Here is an 8,202-nt window from a genome sequence, read left to right as displayed (position 1 = left end):
GATAATGCACATTTATTTCTCAAGAATTTGGTCAATGATGGTGGCATTTAAGCCATCATGGCCTTTTCCTCTTACCTATTTTTTTTTCTTTAAGGGGAGATATAAACTAAAAAGTTACATCTGGAATTCCAGACAACACAAGTCAGCTATACCCAAACGTAAAACCACAAAAATGTCCATGCCAGAAAAGCAAAAGGATGATGAGACACTATTATTTTATTAACGTATATTATAACTAAGCTCCTTTCAAAAACATCAGCAAAAATAGGATGCATCACCTGTCTAGGACGTCTGTTTGGGTGCAAATCTAATGAAAGGGACCCCCAGCTGCTTGGTTCCCAGTAAAATCAAACAAGAAGACACATCTGGAGGCAGCACGGAGGTGGCAGGCAGGGCGGTAGCAGGCTCTGGAAGATGACAGGGTGATCCCGTGGGGTCTGAAGCAGCTGGGTCCCAAACAAACTGAGCTGATGAAGTGTCTCCTCTGGTAACCTACCACACACTGATCTGCCATCATCTGTCAAAGAGTTTTTTTAGAAGCGTCAGCTACATCAACCATGTTTCCTAGCCAACCCTGCCAAGCAAATACTCATGCTTCAAATGTTTCCGTGGAATTAGAATAATAATATAATAATAGGCCTCATAAAACAACTTTCATTTCAAAAGGGTCTAAAAACACTTTAGAAACATTTGCATACTCAAAAATCGTTTCACCTGACGCTGAACTGCAGCTGCCTGCAGGGTGCAAGGGGGCGACCAGGCAAGAGCGCAGAGCTCACGGCGGCAGTCCTGAGCCCGAGATGAAGATGTGACAGTGACGGCACGCTGCTCTAGCGGGAGCTTGTGGCAGGGATGTGGGAATGAGGCTGCTCACTGAGATCTGTAAGACCCCAGGAGACGTGGAGCAGCTGCATCCCAAATGAGCCTGGCTTGATGAATTGATAGTTCAGAGGGAATTGAGGCAGGCTGAATACAAAAACTCACAGAAATTAGCTCAGGATCTGAAGATCGTGATGCTACACTTCCCCAAGCAGTTGTACCTTTGATACACCACGTATCATAGCATTAATTATCTCCAGAAAGAGCTGCACAAAAATGGTGAACATTGCTTTCTGCAACATCTTTGTCTCCCGCTGAAGGCTGGGGGGTGCCTGAGCCAAGCCTGGTGGCGGCGCAGCCCCCAGCACGGGGACTGCTGCTGCCTGGAAGAGATTTACCAAAAGCCCGGTGAGATCTCACGTCACGCTAGTTCTTGGCCAAGCAAGCTGCTCACTGCTGTGGTCTTCAAATATCCAGCTATGATATCAGGCTTTCCCTCGAGATTTGTCCTCGTTGTGGTCAGGGCCGGGGCTGGAGTGCAGCACCTGGGTGGCGAGTGGCACCGGGGGCCGTGGGGAGAGCCCCAGGGCTGGAGGGTACGAAGCCCTCAGCACCAGGGCCTGTTCCCCTGTGGCCTGGGAAGGGCAGCCAGGCTTTCTTTAGGCTTTTAGGTACGGATGGGTCTGATTTTCTCTGGAGCTGAGAGCACACCGTGTACTCTGTGAAGGGGCTGCTCAGCACACCGTTTGGCCATGGCGATGCCAGTGTGCATTTCCTTGAAATTGTCTTGTTTCGCTGAAAAAAAGTCTTTTTTATATCAAAGTGCATGCATTCTGGCTGGACAAAGTCACAAAGCCTGAGGTGTGTCTGTAAGCACGGGTTATGTGTAGTAGCTGAGGGTGGCTATCACATTTAGGTCCCTCACTGGCTTAACTCCCGCGAGGACAGACGCTCACTCAGCCTCTTCGGTGAGGTCACAGCCAAAAGAGAATCCGGGTTTAGAAGGGGATAAAATCCAGAAGGCCAGGGGTACGGCTTCAAAGCCGGGGAGGTAGCTCTTACACGCAAAGCATTTAGTGCCACTTCGGAGCACACAGCCTGGAAAGCCTCGCTTACAAACAAGTGCTTACCCCGGGAGCCCCGCTGACAAAAGCAACCAACCCGTCCTCGTCCCCACAGTGTGCTCTAGAAGCAGTCAGCCCAAGCGTGACAGCCCGCACTAAGGGGGCTTCCTCAGAGCGCAAAAGCGCCCTTGCCCCTGCGGTACCAGCTCCCACCGGCACGTTCCACAGCTACTCCGAGCGCCGTGGCTGCGTGTCGGGGGAACGAATTGCATCGAGTGCTGAACCTTGAAACACTCCCAGTGATGGCTTTACAGCATTCCCAAGAATTAATTTCTTCCTGTCTTCAGGTTAATGAGTCGAAAACAAAAATATATGGTCTCAGGCAACAACAACAAAAATATTTATCTAAAACACTCAATGTTTCCAGTTGTCAGATTTATTCCACTCTTTTTACAATGCTAATGCGTAATGCCAGGCTTCTTCTTTCAGGGACAAGCACAAGGTTTATTTTTCCAGATCTGAATCAGATGATGTCCTCATTTAATTGTTTGTTTTTCCCAGAGTGCATTCACCCTTACCTGCTGAATGGAGTCTTCTCAACTACGGGAAGGGAAAACAAATTGAGTTTTAATCAAAGGGTTTCTATTCTGATCACTGCTGGTCTACTTTCACTTTATAGTTACCAATAAAATGTTAAAGAGAGTATCACCGGTGGATTTATTTTGATTGATTGCATCTGCCCACTCTCTTGCATTTTAAGGTACCTCATTACTGTACATTCAAGAATTGCATTTCTTAGCATGTTTAATAAGCCTTAAACTTTAGACAGCTAATTGGTTCAGCTGGCATTTCTGTGCCTTCGCTGAAAAGCTAATAAAAAGAAGCACAAAAATTGAAGAATATTAATAGTTCCTACTTCGTAAAGATAAGCTTAACAGCCAGTTCATGGAAAGCAAAGAATGCTTTAAAAAAAATAGATTACCATCAGAGTAAAGACTACCTTGCAATATCTTTTTTTTGTATCCCCCATACACATTTAGGTATTCATGTCCCATATAGATTCTTTACCTCTGACCTTTCAGATTGTGAGAAAAAGAGAATTTGTACATTTAAATCGTACAGCAGTAAGAAATGTACAAGAACATTTTAAATGTCATCTTTCACAATAGGATCTTCTCTAATAATTATCTTTGTTAAAATTAAAATTAAAATTAAAATTAAAATTAAAATTAAAATTAAAATTAAAATTAAAATATATTGTTCAATCTCCCTCACCACTATTATTTACAAAAAGAGGGACAAAAAAGAGACAAAATGTGTCCTGAAAATTTTTGGTGGGAATAACTAAAATGTACTTCTTTGAATACCTGGTCTATAGCGAGTTAATTGATGATAATATGTCACCAAAATATAATAGAGAATTTTGCTGCAAGATACTTTCAAGCATTTTTTTTTTTTTGCTCTTGTTGATAGTGATTCAATGATAGTGATTCAGTGACTTGTTTAGAGAACAAGTCTTACGAGGAGTGGCTGAGGGAGCTGGGGTTGTTTAGCCTGGAGAAAAGAAGGCTCGGGGTGACCTTATTGTACTTTACAATGACCTGAAAGGAGGTGGTAGCAAGGTGGGGATCGGGCTCTTCTCCTAAGCACCAAGTGATGAGATGAGGGCAAGCGGCCTCAAGTTGTGTCAGAGGTGGTTTAGGCTGGCTATTAGGAGAAATTTCTTTACTGAAAGGGTTGTGCAGCATTGGAATGGGCTGCCCAGGGAAGTGGTTGCAGGACTCAGAAAGCAGGAGCCATTAGCTGCGCACCTTGTCCTCCTTACAGCTGCAGCCCCATGCCAAATAGCCCAGGTGAAAGGAAACATAACCCTTCGTGTGACCAGGCATGAAGGAGGACACTCTATTTTAGCATGACCCGTGTCACATTTTGGCTAAACCAAACTTCCCACCTCTCCAGAAACACAAATCAACCCTGCCTCTGCTGCTGATTCCCGTCCTGGCCAGCTTTTGCCACTGGCACCAGCTGACTGCTGACAGCCAGGACAGTCTTTTCCAAGGAAGCCTGGCCAGAGCACCCCCAAGAGATGAGATTTTTCAAGAGGGAAGCATTTGGTTCTTCCTTTCACGTCAGACGTAACAAAATATTTTTATCTGGATCAGAAGTGACTCAGTGACCCACGCAAGCCTGTGACCATCCTGGGTGGCTGAGGCCAGTCGTCCGCGTCCTAGCGCCTTACATACAAGGCAGCCAGTTTTGGGAGCTTGCTGGCCAGGCCACCAGGGAAAAGCTTCCCTTAGATTTGTTTCTAATGAACAGCCGTTCTGGAAAACGTACTTTATTTCTTTTCCTCCCTGGAAGTGCCAACTAAGATTTTTAATAGGATATTCGGTTTGCTTGAACAAATGCAGGCTCCATTAGTCATTTGTTGGTTGTTCTTGTTTTTTTCTCAGTGATAGGCAGTAGTTAATCCCACACTAGACTTTCGTGACCGTGTCTGATAAATGTTGCCTACAGCCCTAGTACGATCTTTCAAAAAGCACAAATCTTGCTGCTACAGTGTTTTGTGTTCTTTCTTCCACAAAAGAAATATCTGCGGATGCCTTATGTTTCCCCCGATCTGTCCTTTCTTGGTAGAAAGGCTCATTTTTTCCAAGTCACCTGAACTGAACAAACATTATTGCCTATGCTTTTAAAAAAGGAACCAAAACAACAGAAAACAAACTGTGTCTTTATTAGCTGACTGGTTTCTTAAGACGCTATAATGACAGTCACTTTTTGTAATACTGGTGTAGTCCTGCTTCCAACCCTGCTATCAACACAATGGGCATAAAGCGGTGCCTTGCCATGTCTGTGGATCATTATACCTTCTTACATGCTGCTGGGTGGAAGTTACTGATGATTTCTGTCTACCATCTAATGCCAGAGATCACCTTTTCAAGGCATATTTTTTTCTCTATTGCTCTATAGTTTTATGGACTGATACACACCCGGAAAGTTATAGAGGACAAATCTGCAATATCATAGCACTTCACAACTGAACAAATATGCCTCTTCTCCCTTCCTGCTATGGAAGAGTTAGAGAACTGTCTTTTAAAAATGTGACCTCTCCAGATCAGTTTACAGCAGAAAGATCAGAATGATGAAAAGTTCTTATTTACTGCAAATAGTCTTCTGGGTCTGTTTTGCAAAGAGCATGAATTTTTTGTACATTTGCGTCATCCCTCTGAACACAAGGCAGACATAAAACTTTGGCAAAAAGTGGCAAGTCCCATCGCTGTGGGTAGCGTGAACAGACAGTCCTCACAGGAAATCGGGCATGCTCCTCATGTTCCCAGGGCCCTTTTACTTCTGTTTTTTTAGTGGCAGTCTTCCTTAAAGGTAGTGCCTGAGCGGCGAGAGGATGCCCAGGTGCTGCCCGCAGCCTGGCAGCGGCGTGGGGATGGAGGTGAGCACAGGCTGCTCCTCCGCTGCACGACCGCAGCACCCTGCAGCACCTGGCTAGCAGGCACAGCTTTTCCAGATCACCTAATCTATGCATTCTTTCTCTCACTTAACACTTAAAGTTAGTCCTTACCTTATGGATCGGTAATGGCTGAAGAGGAAATCAAAGCATCAAGCTATCTGGGAATATCTGAGGAATACAACGTTACACATGGACTAGCTTTGTGCCTCAAGAACCAACACTCCGTGTTTGTACCGACACGGCCAGATGTCAGCAGGTATTTCGGTGAAGCTGGGTGTCAGACTGTGATGCGCAGCCCCACATCCCACAAGGTGGGTAAATGTGCCTGGAGGAGGTGGATGTTAACTCGCTGTGCTAACGTTTGCATCTCATTTACAGCTGGCTGAGGTTTCGCTGCACAGCTCCTCCTTACGCCACGCAGACGTGCCCCTGGTCTTCTCCGAGGCTCCTGCCGCAGCTCCTGGGCTTGTGCTGGCAGAGACGGCAGGGACCAGTCACCGACGAGCTTCCCCAAGTACCGGAGCCTCTGCACTGCATTATAGCTACAGTTACGCACTTGGTGGTTTTTCAGCCTGTAATTTAACACTTGCATCATGGGAGTATGATGATAAGTTTCGGGGGCTGCACTCACCAGTATGCCCGCTTTGCTCCTGCTTCGCAGCCAGTAGATGCTCGGAGTGCAGCAGACCCTGCCTGACTGCAAAACGCAGCGAGTCACACCGACACGGCTATCGTGATTCACGCACAAAGGTCGTTTCAAAGCAGATTTTTATTTGCCACCATTATTTTTAACATTAAAACAAGACTATTACTGAGTAATCTGACTGTTACTTATTGTTGATAAGTCTTTGGGAAATCTTTTTCACTTGCTAGACTGAGGAAACTAAAAGAATAGGCTGTATTTCAGATATTGCGAGCTGCTAAATGTGTACTGTAACTCTTTAGCAACTTTGGGAAAAATCAAGGCCCTGAAGCTAAGTGCAGCTGCAGCACGCTCTGAGAAGCCGGCCTGTCCCCTCCGAGGGGAGGTCTCTGCCCCGTGATCACTTGTTGTGCTTCTTCACAAAAGCAGTTTTTATCAATTTTTATCTGTCCTGCATCAGAAATTATTCACAACAAGCATTCAGCTATAGTCAGTAGGACTACCAAAGCTGTAGGTGTTCGCCAGATGTGTCTTAAAGAAAACGGCAGTTGGAAGAAAGGAATGCCTCCTCATACTGACTTCGATTGTCCTGTGCCCTCTGATTGTCCGTGCCATTCCTCGCTTTTTGTAAAATCTGTTTCACAGGTCGATGACCAAAGCTCAAACACAAGGTTGTCCAGGCAGCTGTCTCTCTAGAAATGTGCTCTCTGAATGCACTGCAGCAAAAGCTATCTCCTGTGAAATCTAATTTAATACATTAATGTGGATTCATAAAACAAAGTCACACATTGCGCGAGCAACGTTATTTGTGGCACTGGCATCTTACTGATTACAGCAATAAATAATACAGTGTATATCACTGGGAAAAAAAATATAAAATCAGCTAATCCACAAGAGCAATGAAGAGAACAGGAACAATTCTGTCTTACTTGAGCGTAGTAGTTTTGTAATGGCCTTCACAGTCCCACTTCCTGAAGCAGCCAGTCTCTACTCATGTGGTAATCACTTGGGGAAGATTCCCTCCTGCTCTTTATTATGTGAGTGAAGCTGCTCGTTGCTGGTTCAGACCAATGGGATTATAACTCTTCAATAGTCCCAGCATGACACTAGCAAGATTTCAGCTTAATCCAGGGCCACAGTTCAGCCAGTAGCAACCGCTTCAATTTTCAATTGCAGTTTACTTAGGCTTAACACCGGCAGCAAAGTGCCGCACCCTCCCCGCCTGAACCTGATTAAACCACTTTCATGGCATTACGTGGAAAGTAAAATCCACAGCTTTCCCTTACGTGACTGTTTTACATAACATGGGCATCAACCAGGAGGAATAACACTGCTATTACTTAAGAAAAAAGAAAAAAAAGAAAGCTCTCAGAGTGCTTGCTGGCCAGTTGATTTATCGCCACTGCAGCTGCAGACATTTTCCTAAATGAGTCTCAAATTATGTATTTATATCACTTCTGGGCTCCAGCATAATGGGGCCAGATCTTCTACCTCTCCCCACTGCTCGTCATTTATACAGATCCAGGCCATTTTCCTCTAACTGGGGTTGGATTATGGCACTGATGTGCAGGCAGGTTTTGGATTATCAGTACCCTGGAAGAAATCTGCCAAACATTATACTCTGTGTGTTAATTACTTTCCCAAGATCTCTAATGTACAGGCAAATGGTTCCCCCTGCTGCACTGAGCTATTCTTAAGTCTCCTCTAACCAAACACTTCTGTTTAATAGGCCATCCAGTGTAGAAGAACTAGTCCAGGAAAGTGTGTTAATTTACAGCAGGCTAAAGATACAGCTGTGCCTAGTTATATTTAGGTAGCCAAGGGGATAGTTTTCTTGCGTTTATTCCCTTCAGCCGTGCGTTGTTATGCTAAAACCTAACATGATCTAGAACATAATACTTTGTCAATGTTCAGTGTCACCTGCCAGGAAAACATTGCATTTAAAAATATTCTCCAAAATTTTGGAATTTGTTCAGAAAATGCTAAATTTATAAATTCTAGAAGCAGCTTTTGTGGTCGTACTGGGAGGTGAACTTTGTAATGCACAAAGATATGATTGCGGGTCTGCAGAAGTCCCGCAGTATCTGCCTCAAACTCAGATCAATTTAGGAGTTCAAATGTGAGGCATCTGAGTTTGGAAAATTTTCCCAGACAGTCTTCTTTGGGTGAACAAGTTTTGATCAATAGTCTTGATTTTCAGTCATAGGGTC

The 8,202-nt window shown here is 44.6% G+C and overlaps 1 long non-coding RNA gene across 1 annotated transcript; it reads right to left on the bottom strand.

Annotated features, from left to right (window-relative positions):
* Positions 1-5,654: 5,654 nt before the first annotated feature.
* LOC310903311 lies at positions 5,655-7,508 on the bottom strand. Its single transcript, XR_014587454.1, has 3 exons — positions 6,922-7,508; positions 5,981-6,046; positions 5,655-5,873 (listed from the first exon to the last, which is right to left on the bottom strand). It is a non-coding gene; the product is annotated as an uncharacterized lncRNA (long non-coding RNA).
* Positions 7,509-8,202: the final 694 nt, after the last annotated feature.

This window comes from Anser anser (assembly GCF_964211835.1).
Source record: "Anser anser genome assembly, chromosome: 8".
Classification (NCBI taxonomy): Eukaryota; Metazoa; Chordata; class Aves; order Anseriformes; family Anatidae; genus Anser; species Anser anser.
Note: the sequence above shows the minus strand (reverse complement) of the source record. Positions and strands in the feature narration are given on the sequence as shown.